We start from the raw sequence: 17,744 nt of genomic DNA, 5'->3' as shown, positions 1-17,744 counted from the left end.
CTTATCTAGTAATCTGTTTGTGGAGTCCACCAGGTGATGCTGATGCAAATGGAAATTTAACATCCTCCAGTCTAGAGAGAAGACCAGTATGATCTTATGGACAAAGACTCAAAGAAAGCAGCTCTCAGGTTCATGAGATTTACCTTGTGCTTGTTTAAGTGCTGATTTATGGGACCATAGGAAATCTGAGGTCTGAAGAGGGTCCAGAAGTCTCAATTTAAAAAGTTAGCTGGGTACTACTACTAAGCGAGCAGTCCATTGACAAACCATGCTTGTTGAGCAATTCCAAGTTCCAAATGTATTCATGTTCTCCACAGCATTGCTCTTGACAAAACTTATCCTAACATAATTGTGCACAGCAAGCTGATTCAGTACCAGAGCTTTGGTGGGAGAGGAGAAACAGTTCCAAACAAAGTGTTATTTGTCAATAATATTTATTTCCAAGAACAGACTCCAGTGACTTACATTGCAGCCCTGTGACTAAGGAAGTGATATAAATAAAACCAAAGAACAGTATGTTAGTTATCTGTTGCTGCATAACAAATTACCTCACATTTTACCTATTGAAAACATCATACATTTAATATCTCACATATTCTGGGCATGGTTTAACAGAGAGCACTGCTTAAGCATCTCTCATGAGGCTGTAGTCAAGGTGTTAGCACAGGTTGTGATCTTGTCAAAAATTCAACTGCTTCCAAGTTCATGTGGTGGTTAACAGGATACAAGTCTCTGTGTCCTGTTAGACTAAGGTTCTGTTTCCTGCTGGCTGACAGCCAGTAGCCCCCTCAGTTTCTTTTCTCTGGTGCTCCACAGCATGATTGCTAGCTTCATGCATGAGAGCCCAGAAGATAATTAAGAGTCTACCAGTGATACTAATGTCACAAATACTATGCAACGTAATTACGGAACTGATCACCTCTGCCATTCTCTGTTGGTTAGAAACCTATTGCATTGAGTGTGGGTGGGATTTTGAAACATATAAATACCAGAAGACAGGATAATTTGGAACCATTTTGGTTTTTTTTTTGCTTTAAACTGGCTTATTAAAAACTCTATTCCTGGGGCTGGGGATGTGGCTCAAGCGGTAGCGCGCTCGCCTGGCATGCGTGCGGCCCGGGTTCGATCCTCAGTACCATATACAAAACAAAGATATTGGGTCTGCTGAAAACTAACTAAATAAATAAATATTAATCTCTCTTAAAAAAAAAAAAAAAAGAACTCTATTCCTGGGATATCCACAGTGTAGCATTGGTACTACTTTAGGATGTGACACCATGAGTAAAGTATTTAATAGTGAAATATTGTAAGTCTTAGAGCATAGGAAACCTAGAGGAACTTAGGGGACAATCTGAGGCTGAAGGACACAGAAACAAACTTTAACTTCTTTGTATTTTGGCTTTGGACCAAAATTATAAGGAAAAAACAAATTTGAATTCAATAACTGTAAATTTCCACGTGGTGGCAGCAGACACAAGGAAATTCCAATTGTTTTGCACAATTGAAGATACCCAAGAGAAAGTTTACTTCCTTACATGGCAACCCATGTTTTCCTTAGATCCTTGGAAGGAGAGAGGGAGGTATCTAGTGTCTTTCCACCTACCTATTGCCTCTGAACTATTACCCACAATAGTCCTGTACTCCTCCCACATTCCTACAACATAACTAAGGGTCCTGGGAAGGGGAGGGAACAAGGCCTTATGAAATAGGTACTTAGGAAGACTTCCTCTATCAAGTACTAATTGACAAACATTTCAGAGCTACGCTAACTAAAACAATGTCATATTTGGTCTGGTGTAAAGCCAGTCTGATTCAGAGTTGACACCACTGAGGAAAACGCGAGGGGAAAGAATCACTTCCCAAAGAGGATAAGTGCCTACAAAAGAAGCCCCAGAGAACTGCTTTGTCCTTTTCACCACATAAGGACTCAGAGAAAATCCACCATCTATGAACCAGGAATGAGCCTTCACCAGACACTAAATCTGCTGGCCCCTTGATCTCCAACTTTCCAGCTTCCAGAACTATAAGAAGTAAGTTTCTGTTGTTTACAAGCCACCTAGTTTATGGCATTTTGTTTTAATAGCCTGATCAGACTGAGACAAAGGAGATGTGGGGGGAGTAGATCATGTTAGGGAGCTTGTCAAGGTTTGGTTTCAGACAAGTCAAACGTGAGATGCCCAGACTGTTGCAAGTCATTTTAGACATAGAATCAGCAGAACTTGATGACTTGTTGAATTGGAGTTGTTAAAGAAGAAGCACAGAGAAACAATATTCAGTCAAGTGTTTCTTGAGCTTGCTGTGTTTGGCTTTTATATGATAATTCTAATACCATCCAGTTTCCTCTAACTGGTTATAACTAATATGAATAAGGTTAGAATTTCTGCCTTATAAAATAAAAAATTCAGAGTATTTTCCTATAATAATTATAATATATTGAGTAAAGGCATCTGGTCATAATTTATTTAACTAAGTAAAAAAATATTCCTTGGGGGAGTTTTGTTTTTGTTTTTTGTTTGTTTTGTTTTGTTTTCAAGTGGTAGTCATAATTCCCTTTAGGTTATGTAGTTATAAATGAATATACTAAAATCACTGCCACGGATACTGGTCTTGAAAACTGGGATCAGGTCCTCATTCCCCCAGTTTTGAAGATTAAACACCTGGGAAACGATGAGGCAAACATAGAAACCATGTTTTATTTAAGAAAGAGAACAGAGGTAGCAGACTTCTCCAGAGAGAAGTCAGGACCCAGAGCTGGGTACCTGCGGGAGGGGTGGTCTTGTCTCTCTTATAGATCCCAGGTTTCCTCTCCTTTTCCACCTCTCTTTCTTCACTGCATGCTTAAGAGCAGGAAGGAGCAGCCCAGTGGGTAATCACTTGTGTTGGAAGTGGGATCTGAGGTGTTAGCAATCCATTTCCTTTTCTTTGATAATCAGCTCCCATCTTCCCGACCCTAACATTGAATATCTATGCTGACTACCTGTCTCCTCCCACCCCCCACCCCCCAGTCCCCACCCCTTCTCACCACCATGGGTATCCCATATTCACTCTGAGTTCTAAGTTTATATTGGGTATAATAACTATTCAGTGATCAATTACGACAAGCCTGTCACTCATCCTTGTGGGAGAATGACAAAAAGAAATGGTTTCTACCTTCTATGATATTAAAGTAAGAGGCCAAAAATAATAGGAAACAATTAGAAAACAAAGCTGGAAGTATTTACTATAAGTTGAAGTAGAGCACTTTGAAGAGCAAGGACAGGGTGGGATGGAGTAGCTCATGGTGGCTTCTTGAGGGACAGTACCTTTCAGTAGATGTTAAAAATGCATCGCCATGTGGGTGTCCATAAACCCCATAGGCTTGGGCTAAACCAGAGGGACTCTCTCAGAAGTCTCTGGACTATAAATAGGCCCTAGTTTCTATACTCATGTTTAGCACAAGATAAATCTTCACAAACTTCCATCACCATACCTGCAGAATGGACCTCCATCTGAGAAATATGATGTCCTCTCCTCCTTGCAGGCTTGAGGGTCCCTTCTAGCAGCTCTCTTGGAGCAAGGACATCTTTATAGGTGTAAATGCATGCATAACCACACACACGTGAACATGCTTAAGACAGTTCTGCACTCTTCCCAAGGCAGCTTCCACTCCTCACTAATTTTGTCTCTGGAAAAAAAAAATCCCACACTTCTAGTCTCCCTCAACTGCTGGAAATAGGTATGAGGCCTAGTTAGTGGCTGTCTTTAGAATATGGAGAACCAAGTGTCCCTGAACCTCACACGTGTACTTTATCTCCTAATTCTGGAGCTAGAGGGAAAATCTCATTTACCATCCTATTACACCTGCAATCTGGGTTCCATGAATTTATCCCAGGGGAACCAACCAGGTTGAAATTCCCATACCAACCCTGGAGCAGCCCAGAGAGTAATCAGTTCTTGGTATAGCAGCAGAAAGAGGGTTCTAGAAGAGCGGTCTCTGGGAACAAACTGGTGACAGGAAAGATGCTATAATTACTTACGGATAAGTTTGAGCCAGGTACAGTGGTACATGTGACTTAGGAGGTTGAGGCAGGAGGGCACAAGTTTGAGGTCAGCCTGAGAAACATAGCAAGACACGGTCTCTCTTTTTTTTTTTTTTAGAGAGAGAGAGAGAGAGAGAGAGAGAGAGAGAGAGAGAGAGAGAGAGAGAGAGAGAATCTTTAATATTTATTTTTTAGTTCTCGGCCGACACAACATCTTTGTTGGTATGTGGTGCTGAGGATCGAACCCGGGCGGCATGCATGCCAGGCGAGCGCGCTACCGCTTGAGCCACATCCCCAGCCCGCAAGACACGGTCTCAAAGTAAGATTTGCAAAAAGGTCTGGGGCCTAGTGTATATGACACCCTGAGGTCAATCACCAGTAACACACATACACACACACACACACACACACACACACACACACACAAGGTTGTTTGCTGAATACAATGAAGATTGTTTCAGGAAGAGGGCTGGGAAATATGATATATTTTTAAATGACTCTACAGATATTTCAAAAGGAACTTTGCCATAAGTTGGACATGATGGTGTGGGGAAGGGGAGATAAAAAACGGGGAATGTGAAATACACAGACAGAACTCAGGTCCCTTAGTCCCATCTCACAGTGGCTCTAGTTTTACTTGGATAAAGCAGTGCCCTGACACAGTTTAATTTTATTCCTGTTAGCATTATTTTGGTTTTCCTGTGTTCTCCAAGTAAAAGAAAAGAAAATATAGTCTTAGTTTTTTTTCTGTGCAAATTCAATAGAAAAGCACTTCTTAGTTATGCTTTGATAAGATTAACATAGCCTTGACTTTGAAGAACAATTGAGAATTCATCATTATCTTAACAAAGTCAGCCTCTTAGGAAAGGAAATTTTGCTTAAGGAAACTTGAGAACTGTGAAGGAAATGTTCTGAGATTTAGAGTTAGAAAACTTAGATTGTATGAATTTAAGGAGTCACAATGAAAGTCAATGAACTTGCTGAAATAAATTCATCTCAAAATCATAAGTCCAGCACTGAGCCCCAAAACTGGGCAGAGAGTAAGAAAACTGATATTTTTTGTATCTAGAAGGCAGTGTTTGATGGGATCCACCCCATTCCAGCCCACCTGGGGGGCAAACACCCATTCTGGAGAAGTTGCTGCATATTAATTCAGAGATTTCGTTACTGAAGATTACTCTTTAGGGATCCAGAACTCCTGCAATAGAAAGTACTGGACTCCAAAATCTAAACTGAACCTGCTCCTCTGGAGAGATCCAGTAGATTCAAACCCTGGGAAAGTGATTGGGGACTGGAAATGAAACAGTGAGGCTGGAGCTTGTACAGACACCTTTTCACCAGGAGCAACCTGGGAGGTGAGATTGGCTATCCATCCTCAAGTTCAGTTCCTGCTGGTGGGCCTGCACCCTTGGCAGGGTGACTTTTCCATAAGGCAATATCAAGGCAATCTGGATCCAACACCATCACTCTCCTTGGTTCCAAATTACTGACGATAAATGCACAAAGATTCCTTAACAAACAAAAAGACAGCTTTGAGGGAAACAGACTAGACTTGCTTTCAATATATATGTTCTGTATTCTGGAACACTCATGGGAGCTACTTCTACCCCAAGCCATAAATTTTTAATTTTATTTTATTCTATTTTTGGTGCTGGGGATTAAACCCCAGGCTTCACCCAAGGTATGTTTTTGTAAATATTAGGGATTGAAAAAAAAATTTCACCACTAAAAATAACTGAGCCAACACAGTGTTCTTCCACACCCCACAGGCAGCGTCCATCCCTCTGACACAGCTGTCTCCCTAAGTCGGCCAACAGGACAGTTAAAAATAGATGGCCACTCTCCTCTAAGGGTTTACATAATTGATTTATAAAGCCTTCCACAGTTACTTGTCTAGATTAGTTGTCTCCAAATATTCTTGCTTGTATCCTTTATAAACTTTCAAAGCCAGCCTTTTAATTTTTAAAATAGCTTCAGATGGTAGAAAAGTTTGTCCATGGGTTAATATTACTTTATTTTTAGAATGAATCAGGATTTAGCTATTCCTACTTTCCCATTTACATTTTTAATACTAAAAAACTTTGTTCTTGCTTGTATGTATATACACAGAAGAGAATTTTTGTCAGAATATCATAGATTTCTTTCAACCCCCTAAATTAAATGTCAATGATCACATATTAATCAATTAAAAAATTATTTTTAATGATCCACTTGGATGATACACTACTTAGCTCCAACTTAAATTTCAATAAAAGCAATGAATTAGAAACCACTTGACTTACAAGTGTTTATTACTCCATCACTCAAACCTCTCATTTTCAGAGTTTCTGTGAAATATACTAGAAAGGTTTTATTTATACTAACCAAATGTCTATTGACTTGATTGTTTCTCTTTTAGAAAAATCTCATGGTAGCATAAAATAGGTGAAATTAGTACAAAAATAATCTACTGAATTAGAAATTGTAGATTTTTGTATTTTTCTCTTGACCAAAAATGGACTGCATGTTTTGGAGAAATTCTAATTTTAGGTCATAATGAAGTGTTTTTAAAAAGAATCATGGGCAATGTGAATAGTACCAGCAACTGAGAATTATATGGGTAGACTCCAATTTTCTTACTATGATTTAAAATGATAATATATGTTGCATCTGCTAACTAAAACAGCATATTAACTTCTGGAGGGAGGGATTAATCCTAATAAGGCTGTTTTCTAAAGTTTAAGACACTGAATCATATATTTGTTCAATATTTTGCTTTATGTCCCAGGCATATTAGTGTATGTCCCATTTTTAAGATCATGAAAAAAATTATTTTTTTTAAAATTTCTTAGTTATAGATGGACACACTATCTTTATTTTGTTTATTTATTTTTATGTGGTGCTGAGGATCAAACTCAGTGCCTTACATGTGCAAGGCAAGTGCTTTGCCTCTGAGCTACAACCCCAGCCCATGAAAAGAAATTATGATAAAAGCAGAAAAACAAAGAGAAAGAAGGAGAAAATACTAAGCCCAGGGATTATTCAAGTTTTGTTCAACCTGAAGCATGTGTAACTTGAGATAAAACTTTTTAAAATGAATACAACATTATGAATAAAAAATTATAGACATGAAAGTAAATATTTAATATGAGCACAAAAATCTCAACAACTTCAATTTTAAAAGGATAATAATTTCCTCAAACATCATATAACTCAAAAAAAATATAATGAAGCAATAGTATAAAAATTTCTATAATACTTTTTCTACAGTTTTTGTCTTGGTATTTTAAATCATCTCTTCAAATGACAATGTCTTTTTACATAATTCTCTATTAGAAAAATTTAAAAAGATAGGAATTTTTCTTCAGCAGGGATGATACATTTTCTTTTTACTATTGCTCATTTAGAAAAGCTTTCTGTTTTTTCATTATTATTGGTAATTACTGGCTAAGTCGGATATGTCATTTCTTGTGAGTGTGTGTGTGTGTGTGTGTGTGTGTATGTGTGTGTCTGTCTATTTGTTTGGATATAATACAGGATTTATTAGTGAGTGTGGTTAAGGAGGGGACAATACCATGGAAGCACTCATAACTTCAGGGTCTACCACTTGTTGATGGTACCACAAATGGGTATATATTTGACCCCACAGCCATCAGGAACAAGCCACTTCTCAGCCACCATGCCTTCAAATTCATCAGCATTAAATTTGGTAAAGTCCCACTTCTTTGAGAATGTGGATCTTCTGGTGGCTGTGGAACTTGAACTTGGCCCCATAGGGTCTCGTTCACATGTTCCTTGTTCTACAATTTGGTGTGGATGTACATGATGACTTAGCTAATGTGAACCCTGGCCACCATGCCCTGGGATTCCCCAAAGGCACCCCACACACCTGTATGGAGCCTAGATTGGGGACAGCATGAGACCAGAGACACAAACATCCCACTGGAAAGCACTGTCTCCAAGGTCCCTTAGGGCAACCCATTCAAGCAACAGGCCACATATATACTAAAGATACTGCTGTTTGCAGCCTTACACAGTGGGTTACCATTAGTAAAGGAATCCAATCAGTCAGCTTAATTAACTACAGATTTTCCCAGTTTCTTAGCACTTAGGAAATGACTCTTGCTGGGGTAAGCACTTGACACCTCCAGCCCTTTGATTGGCAAGACTTCTACCGTAACACCTTAGCTAGTTCTGCCAGGTTCTTTCTGCACCACTTTCTCGCCCACCTGAGTGAGTTACTCACATAGTGCTTACTGTGCTTGCTCTTAAAATATATCTGGCACTTATACAGTACTTACCATGCTCCAGGCACTGTTCTAAGCATTGCATACATACTTACTCATGTAAGACTTGCAACAAACCCAACAAACAACCCTTTAAGGTAGACTGTCCTACTACAACCCCCATTTTATTTTTTATTTATTTTATTTTTTAAAGAGAGAGTGAAAGAGGAGAGAGAGAGAGAGAGAGAGAGAGAGAGAGAGAGAGAGAGAGAGAGAGAGAGAGAAAGATAATTTTTAAATATTTATTATTTTTTAGTTCTCAGCGGACACAACATCTTTGTTGGTATGTGGTGCTGAGGATCGAACCCGGGCCGCACGCATGCCAGGTGAGCGCGCTACCGCTTGAGCCACATCCCCAGCCCCCCATTTTATTTTTTAAATTGATTTTATTTTTTAGATACATGATAGCAGAATGCACTACAATTCTTTTTACACATATAAAGCACAATTTTTCATATCTCTGTATATAAAGTATGTTCACACCAATTCATGTTTGCATGCATGTACTTTGGATAATGATGTCCATCACATTCCACCATCATTGCTAACCCCCTCCCTTCCCCTCCCACCCATCTGCCCTATCTAGAGTTCCTCTATTCCTCCCATGCTCCCCCTCCCTACCCCACTATGAGTCAGTCATCTTATATCAGAGAAAATACAAGCCCCATTTTAAAGATGAGGAAATTGAAGCATCAAGAAGTTAAGAGCCAGGAGTCTAAGCCAAGCAACCTTGGCTCCAAATCCCTGAACTTAATCAATCCACTCTGCTTCACCACCTCATGATTCACACAAATAAAACCCTTACTGCGCCGCATAGTATTAAGGAGCTGTACCAAGCCTTGAAACACCTCCACAATAGGAAAAGGTCAAAGAAATCTTCCCTGAATGGGTAGCTGAAGGATGAGTTAGGTAGGCAAGGGTGAGAGGAGCATTCTTAGGAGGGGCCAATAGGTAGAGAAGGTTTGTGGTGGAGCTTGGTGGGCTAAGGCCTGGACCAAGGCTAGCTGCCAGGAGCAGGAGGATGGTAGAGTTGATGAGTGAGCCTCTGGAGGGTAGGCAGAGGAGGGCTGAGGCAGATCATGCAGGTCCTCCCTTCTAAAGACAGTTTAAGAAATATTGTTTTAATCTGTATTTTTCTGATTAATAATTAATTTTCCACTTTAAAATGTAGATTAGCCACACATTTTTTTCTCTCTCTTTCTACAAGAGAAGGTTGAGTTGGTGTTATAGCTTAGTAGTTCAATAGTACAGCACTTGCCTAGCATGTATGAGGCCCTGGGTTACATCCCCAGCACCACCACCACTACAGAGAGAGAGAGAGAGAGAGAGAGAGAGAGAGAGAGAGAGAGAGAAGAGTAAGGTTATGAAATGGATATAAAGGCTCACAAGATATGTATAAACTATTGTTTTTATTTTTTTTGTTGTTGTTGCTATTGTTGGGAAGAGTTTGTCTGTTCACCATTTTGGAGCCAGTTCATCATGTTTGGAAGCAGAAGTATCAAGATGAAAGCTAAAGCCTTACCAGAAAAAGAATAATTAGAAGAGAATTCCAACATTTCAATGTCAATTGGCAGAGGATGAACCTGCAAAGGAGAATTTTAAGAGAGAAAGAAAACTATCCAAGAAGAGGAAACTTAAGAGAACATTAAGTCAATTGGAGACAAGAAGGGAGACGTTAGCAATGTCAGATGACAGGAGGCATAAAGTAAGATGGAAAATGGGATTTAACACTGTAGAAATCACCAGTGACCTCAGCGGAGGCTGAGGAGACAGAGCAGTGGTTTTCAGTTGGGGGAGATTTTGCCCCACAGTGATCATTTGGCAATGTCAGAAGGGCAGGGATAGGCTACTGGAGCAGTAGACTTCTACTGGCATCTAAGTATCCTAAAGCACAATATAGTCCTCAATCAAAAAGAAAAAAAAATAAAATAGGGCTGGAGATGTGGCTCAAGCGGTAGCGCGCTCGCCTGGCATGCGTGCGGCCCAGGTTCGATCCTCAGCACCACATACAAAGATGTTGGTGTCCGCCAAATACTAAAAAATAAATATAAAAAAAAAATACACACACACACACACATGCACACACACACACACGTGTGTGTATTATACTAGCTACTCACATACTGCTTACATTGCACTGTTGGCATTTTAAGTTATTTATTTATTTATTTATTTATTTTTTAAGAGAGAGTGAGAGAGGGGGGAGAGAGAGAGGGGGGGGGAGGGAGAAGGAGGGAGGGAGGGAGGGAGGGAGAATTTTAAATATTTATTTATTTTTTTAGTTCTCGGCGGACACAATATCTTTGTTGGTATGTGGTGCTGAGGATCGAACCCGGGCCGCACGCATGCCAGGCGAGCGCGCTACTGCTTGAGCCACATCCCCAGCCCTGGCATTTTAAGTTAACTAATTTCTTTAGCTAACCTAAAATGCCAATAGTGCAGCAGGTAAAAAAACTCAAAGGTAGAGACAGAACCAGGAAGGCAGAGGTTAGATTAGAGAGGATTCAGAAACTCATAGGGGGACAAATCCCTCCATTATGTATAACTATAATACACCAAAAAAAGATGTAGGGGGAAGAGTTAAAAAGGAAAAAAAATTAAAAAAAAATTTTATTTAATTTTTTATATTTATTTATTTATTTACATTGGTTGTTCAAAACATTACAAAGCTCTTGACATATCATATTTCATACATTAGATTCAAGTGCGTTATGAACTCCCATTTTTACCCCAAATACAGATTGCAGAATCACATCAGTTACACATCCACATTTTTACATAATGCCATATTAGTAACTGTTGTATTCTGATACCTTTCCTATCCTCTACTATCCCCCCTCCCCGCCCCTCCCATCTTCTCTCTCTCTACCCCATATACTGTAATTCATTTCTCTCCTTGTTTTTTTTCCCATTCCCCTCACAACCTCTTATATGTAATTTTGTATAACAATGAGGTCTCCTTCCATTTCCATGCAATTTCCCTTTTCTCTCCCTTTCCCTACCACCTCATGTCTCTGTTTAAAGTTAATCTTTTCCTCCTGCTCTTCCTCCATGCTCTGTTCTTAGTTGCTCTCATTATATAAAAGAAGACATTTGGCATTTGTTTTTTAGGGATTGGCTAGCTTCACTTAGCATAATCTGCTCTAATGCCATCCTTTTCCCTGCAAATTCCAAGGTTTTGTCATTTTTTAGTGCTGCATAATACTCCATTGTGTATGAATGCCACATTTTTTTTTATCCATTCATCTATTGAAGGGCATCTGGGTTGGTTCCACAGTCTAGCTATTGTGAATTGTGCTGGTATGAACATCGATGTGGCAGTATCCCTGTAGCATGCTCTTTTAAGGTCTTCAGAGAATAGTCCAAGAAGGGCAATAGCTGGGTCAAATGGTGGTTCCATTCCCAGCTTTCCCAGGAATCTCCATACTGCTTTCCAAATTGGCCATACCAATTTGCAGTCCCACCAGCAATGTACAAGAGTACCCTTTCCCCCACATCCTCGCCAGCACTTGTTGTTGTTTGACTTCATAATGGCTGCCAATCTTACTGGAGTGAGATGGTATCTTAGGGTGGTTTTGATTTGCATTTCTCTGACTGCTAGAGATGGTGAGTATTTTTTTCATGTACTTGTTGATTGATTGTATGTCCTCCTCTGGGAAGTGTCTGTTCAGGTCCTTGGCCCATTTGTTGATTGGGTTATTTGTTATTTTATTGTTTAATTTTTTGAGTTCTTTGTATACTCTGGATATTAGGGCTCTATCTGAAGTGTGAGGAGTAAAAATTTGTTCCCAGGATGTAGGCTCCCTATTTACCTCTCTTATTGTTTCTCTTGCTGAGAAAAAAACTTTTTAGTTTAAGTAAGTCCCATTTGTTGATTCTTGTTATTACCTCTTGTGCTATAGGTGTCCTATTAAGGAATTTGGAGCCCGACCCCACAATCTGTAGATCAGAGCCAACTTTTTCTTCTATCAGACGCAGAGTCTCTGGTTTGATATCAAGCTCCTTGATCCATTTTGAGTTAACTTTTGTGCATGGCAAGAGGAGGGGATTCAGTTTCATTTTGTTGCATATGGATTTCCAGTTTTCCCAGCACCATTTGTAGAAGATTATATCCTTCCTCCATTGCATGCTTTTAGCCCCTTTATCAAATATAAGATAGTTGTAATTTTGTGGATTAGTCTCTGTGTCCTCTATTCTGTACCATTGGTCCACCCGCCTGTTTTGGTACCAGTACCATGCTGCTTTTGTTACTATTGCTCTGTAGTATAGTTTGAAATCTGGTATCACTATGCCGCCTGATTCACACTTCCTGCTTAGAGCTGCTTTTGCTATTCTGGGTCTTTTATTTTTCCATATGAATTTCATGATTGCTTTATCTATTTCTACAAGAAATGCCATTGGGATTTTGATTGGCATTGCATTAAACCTATAGAGAACTTTTGGTAATATCGCCATTTTGATGATGTTAGTTCTGCCTATCCATGAACAGGGTATATTTTTCTATCTTCTAAGATCTTCTTCTCTTTCTCTCTTTAGGGTTCTGTAGTTTTTATTGTATAAATCTTTCACCTCTTTTGTTAGGTTGATTCCGAAGTATTTTTTTTTTTTTTGAGGATATTGTGAATGGGGTGTTTTTCCTCATTTCCATTTCAGAAGTTTTGTCGCTGATATACAGAAATGCCTTTGATTTATGCGTGTTGATTTTATATCCTGTCACTTTGCTGAATTCATTTATTAGTTCTAGTAGTTTTTTTGTAGACCCTTTTGGGTCTTCTAGGTATAGAATCATGTCTTCTGCAAATAGCGATAATTTAAGTTCTTCTTTTCCTATTTTTATGCCTTTAATTTCTTTCGTCTGTCTAATTGCTCTGGCCAGTGTTTTGAGAAATAAATTGAATAAAAGTGGTGATAGAGGGCATCCCTGTCTTGTTCCAGATTTTAGAGGGAATGCCTTCAATTTTTCTCCATTCAGAATGATGATAGCCTGAGTCTTAGCATAGATAGCTTTTACAATATTGAGGTATGTTCCTGTTATCCCTAGTTTTTCTAATGTTTTGAACATAAAGGGATGCTCTACTTTGTCGAATGCTTTTTCTGCGTCTATCGAGATGATCACATGGTTCTTATCTTTAAGTCTATTGATGTGGTGAATAACATTTATTGATTTCCATATATTGAACCATCCTTGCATCCCAGGGATGAATCCTACTTGATCATGGTGCACAATTTTTTTGATGTGTTTTTGTATTCGATTCACCAGAATTTTATTGAGGATTTCTGCATCTAGGTTCATTAGAGATATTGGTCTGTAGTTTTCTTTCTTTGAGGTGTCTTTGTCTGGTTTCAGAATCAGGGTGATATTGGCCTTATAGAATAAATTTAGAAGAGCTCCCTCTTTTTCTATTTCCTGAAAGAACTTGACAAGTATTGGTATTAATTCTTCTTTAAAGGTTTTGTGAAACTCCGCTGTATACCCATCCGGTCCTGGGCTTTTCTTGGTTGGTAGTCTTTTGATTGCTTCTTCTATTTCATCCATTGATATTGGTCTTTGCCGCAGTCTTGGCTGGGCACAGAATCACGAGCCACCACACAGCTTTGTAGATTCAAACAGCAAATCTTTATTCCCGAACTCACACCGGCCTCCACACACGTTCTGGGGCAATCCCAGTTCTTCTGCCACCCAATTCACCTCCTCCACGAGGCTTTTTTCCCAAAATGCTCTCTGAATCTCACGAGAACTCCAAGGGAGCTCAGGTAGCAGGAACGCCCTATTTCCAGCAGCAATAATCCTCAACATGAACTTCCCTAAAACCCAAGGTCTTAAACTGGGAACGCCCTAAACCCAAGGACCGGGATACTTCCTCAAACCTGATCAGCTCTAAACCCGGATCCGCCTTGGTCTTTGAGCAAGGTCACCTTACATGCAATGTCAACAGCGAAATCATTAACATGGGGTACGCTAGCAAGGAAATTTTGATGCGTCATTTCTACTTGGTAATGGCCCTCAGCAGGTCTTTTCAAATTGTGTGTATCCTCCTGTCTCAGTCTGGGCAAATCATATGACTTAAGAAATTTATTGATGTCTTCACTGTCTTCTATTTTATTGGAATATAGGTTTTCAAAATAATTCCTAATTATCTTCTGTATTTCTGTAGTATCTGTTGTGATATTGCCTTTTTCATCCCATATGTTAGTGATTTGAGTTCTCTCTCTTCTTCTCTTCATTAGCATGGCTAAGGGTCTGTCAATCTTATTTATTTTTTTGAAGAACCAACTTTTAGTTTTGTCAATTTTTTCAATAGTTTCTTTTGTTTCAATTTCGTTGATTTCTGCTCTGATTTTAATTAATTCTTGCCTTCTGCTACATTTGCTGTTGTTTTGCTCTTCCTTTTCTAGGGCTTTGAGATGAAGTGTGAGCTCATTTATTTGTTGGTTTTTCCTTTTTTTGAGGAATGACCTCCAGGCAATGAATTTCCCTCTTAAAACTGCTTTCATTGTGTCCCATAGATTCCGATATGTTGTGTCTGTATTTTCATTTGTCTCTAAGAATTTTTTTATTTCCTCCTTTATGTCTTCTGTAACCCAGTGATCATTCAGTAACATATTGTTCATTTTCCATGTGATGTAGGATTTTTCCTTCCTTCTTTTATCATTGATTTCCAGTTTCATTCCATTATGATCAGATAAAATGCATGGTATTATCTCCATCCCTTTATATTTACTGAGGGTTGCCCTATGGCATAATATATGGTCTATTTTTGAGAAGGATCCATGTGCTGCTGAGAAAAAAGTATATCCACTTGATGATGGTTGATATATTCTATATATGTTAGTTAAGTCTAGGTTATTGATTGTGATATTGAGTTCTATAGTTTCTTTATTCAACTTTTGTTTGGAGGATCTGTCCAATGGTGATAGAGGTGTGTTGAAGTCACCCATAATTATTGTGTTGTGGTCTATTTGATTCTTGAACTTGAGGAGAGTTTTTATGAACATTGCTTCACCATTATTTGGTGCATAAATATTGATAATTTTTATGTCTTTTTGGTGAATGGTTCCTTTTAACAGTATATAATGTCCTTCCTTATCCCTTTTAATTAACTTAGTCTTGAAGTTGATTTTATTCGATATGAGGATGGCCACCCCTGCTTGCTTACAAGGACCCTGTGTGTGGTATATTTTTTTCCCAACCTTTCACCTTCAGCCTGTGTATGTCTTTTCCAATCAGATGTGTCTCCTGGAGGCAGCATATTGTTGGATTTGTTTTTTAAATCTATGTTACCAGCCTATGTCACTTTATTGGAAAGTTTAATCCATTAACGTTCAGAGTTACTATTTATATATGGCTTGTACTTCCAGCCATGTTTGATTATTTATATATTTTTTTAAAATTTAGTTTATTTCTCCATGATTAGCTTTCCCCCTGCCCTCTGTCTTTACTGAGGTACTTCCCACTGTTGGTTTTGGTTATTGTTTTTCATTTCTTCCTCGTGTAGTGTTTTGCTCAATATGCTTTGCAATGCTGGTTTTCTGGCTGCAAATTCTTTTAACTTTTGTTTATCATGAAAGATTTTTATTTTGTTGTCGTATCCAAAGCTTAATTTTGCTGGATACAAAATTCTTTGCATCTATTGTCTTTCAGTGTTTGAAATACGTTGTTCCAGGATCTTCTCGCTTTTAGCGTCTATGATAAAAAATCCATTGTTAACCTTATTGGTTTACCCCTGAATGTAATCTGCTTCCTTTATCTTGCAGCTTTTAATACTTTCTCTTTGTTCTGTATATTGGATATCTTCATAACAATGTGTCTTGGCGTTGGTCTACTGTTATTTTGTATGCTCACTGTCCTGTATGCATCTACAATTTGTATATCCATTTCCTTTTTTATTTCTGGAAAGTTTTCTATAATTATTTCATTTAGCAGGTTGCTCATTCCCTTGGTTTGAACCTCTATACCTTCCTCTATCCCGATGACTCTTAAGTTTGGTTTTTTTATGTTATCCCATATCTCTTGGATGTTTTTCTCGTGACTTTTTACCAGCCTTTCTGAGTTGGCTAGACTCTTTTCAAGATGATATATTTTGTCTTCATTATCTGACGTTCTGGCTTCTACTTGCTCCACTCTGTTAGTGATACTCTCATTTGAGTTTCTAATTTGGTTTATAGTTTCCTTCATTTCTAGAATCATTGTTTGATTTTTTTTATAATTTCTATCTCCTGATAAAGATGCTTATTTGCTTCTTTTATTTGTTTATGTAATTCATTTTCAATTTGTTCTTTCACTGTTTGAATTTGCTATCTCAATTCTTCTTTAAGGTTCCATTCCATCTGTCTAAGGTATTCCTTGAGTTCTTTATATGACCATTTTTTCTGATGCCTCTAGGTCCTCCTGAATAATTAGGCTGTCCCGCATTGTTTGTACTCCTTTTATTCCTTGCTTTTTCATGCTGCTCATGTTACTTCTTGTTCTGTTTGACTGTTGAGTTACTGTTTACTCCTATAAATTTATTTGATGCTTGGGAGGAAAGGTATTAGAAGGGAAGGGAAGAAGTGTCTAAAGAGAATGAGAGTAAGCAGGTAGAATTCAAGGAAGGGGGAATAAGGAAATTGAAAAGAAATGAAAAGACAAAAGAAAAAAATAGAAAATAAAAAAAGAAAAAAAAATTTAAAAAAATCAAAAAAATTAAAATTAAAATTAAAAAAAATAATTAAAAAAATTAAAAAAATTTAAAAATAAAAAATGGAAATGAAAAAAACCCAAATAATAATAAAAAATTAATAAATAAATGCAGTCTTAGTGTTTGATTAACTTCTCTTCCAGTAGGTTGAGCTGTGCCCACGGGGCCAAGCTTCTCCTCTCAATACGCGGGAACCAATCACTGTGCAGCAGCTCCTCCCAGACTGGGTGGGTCTCCAGTCCTGAGTGCCTAGGGCCTTTTCTTGTGTATAGTCACTTCCCCACTTTTCCTCAAGCCAGGCCCCACTCACCGGTGACGCTCACCACAATACTGGCTACACGCAAGTTCTGCTGTTCCCGGGAGCCCTATTTTCTTGAACGACTGGGCACACTCTCCCTGTTTGCCATTCCCTCAGACCCTACGTTTGTGGGGCTTGGGGCTGAGAACCCTCAGTGAATTTTGCTTGCCCTCCAGTAGTCACACCCCCGGTAGCTGGTGCAAGAGACCTCAGTTGTCAGCACTGGTGGGAGCAGTAGCCGGGGGTTCCGCGCTGCAGGTCCCGCGCCACTCCTGATTCCCTTGGTCTGACTATCGTGCTCACGGGAGAGCTGGGAGGGGCCCTTAAGGTTTCCCCGCTGTGTGGAGAGGGAGGGCTAGGGGGTTACACACCTGTCGCCGCCAGTTTCAATGAAGTTATCTCCTCCGCTGCATTCTGGTGACATCAGTTCTCTGCCATGGTGGTATCCCATGCAAATGGCAACAGTTCATTCCCTTTGCCATGT

General features: G+C 38.9%; 1 protein-coding gene across 1 annotated transcript in view; it reads left to right on the top strand.

Annotated features, from left to right (window-relative positions):
• Positions 1–1,744: 1,744 nt before the first annotated feature.
• The window catches only part of AGL (amylo-alpha-1,6-glucosidase and 4-alpha-glucanotransferase), a 117,155-nt gene continuing 101,155 nt past the window's right edge, over positions 1,745–17,744 (top strand). The window contains exon 1 of the mRNA XM_081306144.1: positions 1,745–2,030. The gene's annotated coding sequence lies outside the window, so the exon portion shown is untranslated. The remainder of the gene's footprint in view (positions 2,031–17,744) is intronic.

This window comes from Spermophilus citellus (genome assembly GCF_964194105.1).
Source record: "Spermophilus citellus genome assembly, chromosome: 9".
Lineage (NCBI taxonomy): Eukaryota > Metazoa > Chordata > Mammalia > Rodentia > Sciuridae > Spermophilus > Spermophilus citellus.
This window is presented reverse-complemented; position numbering and strand designations above follow the sequence as displayed.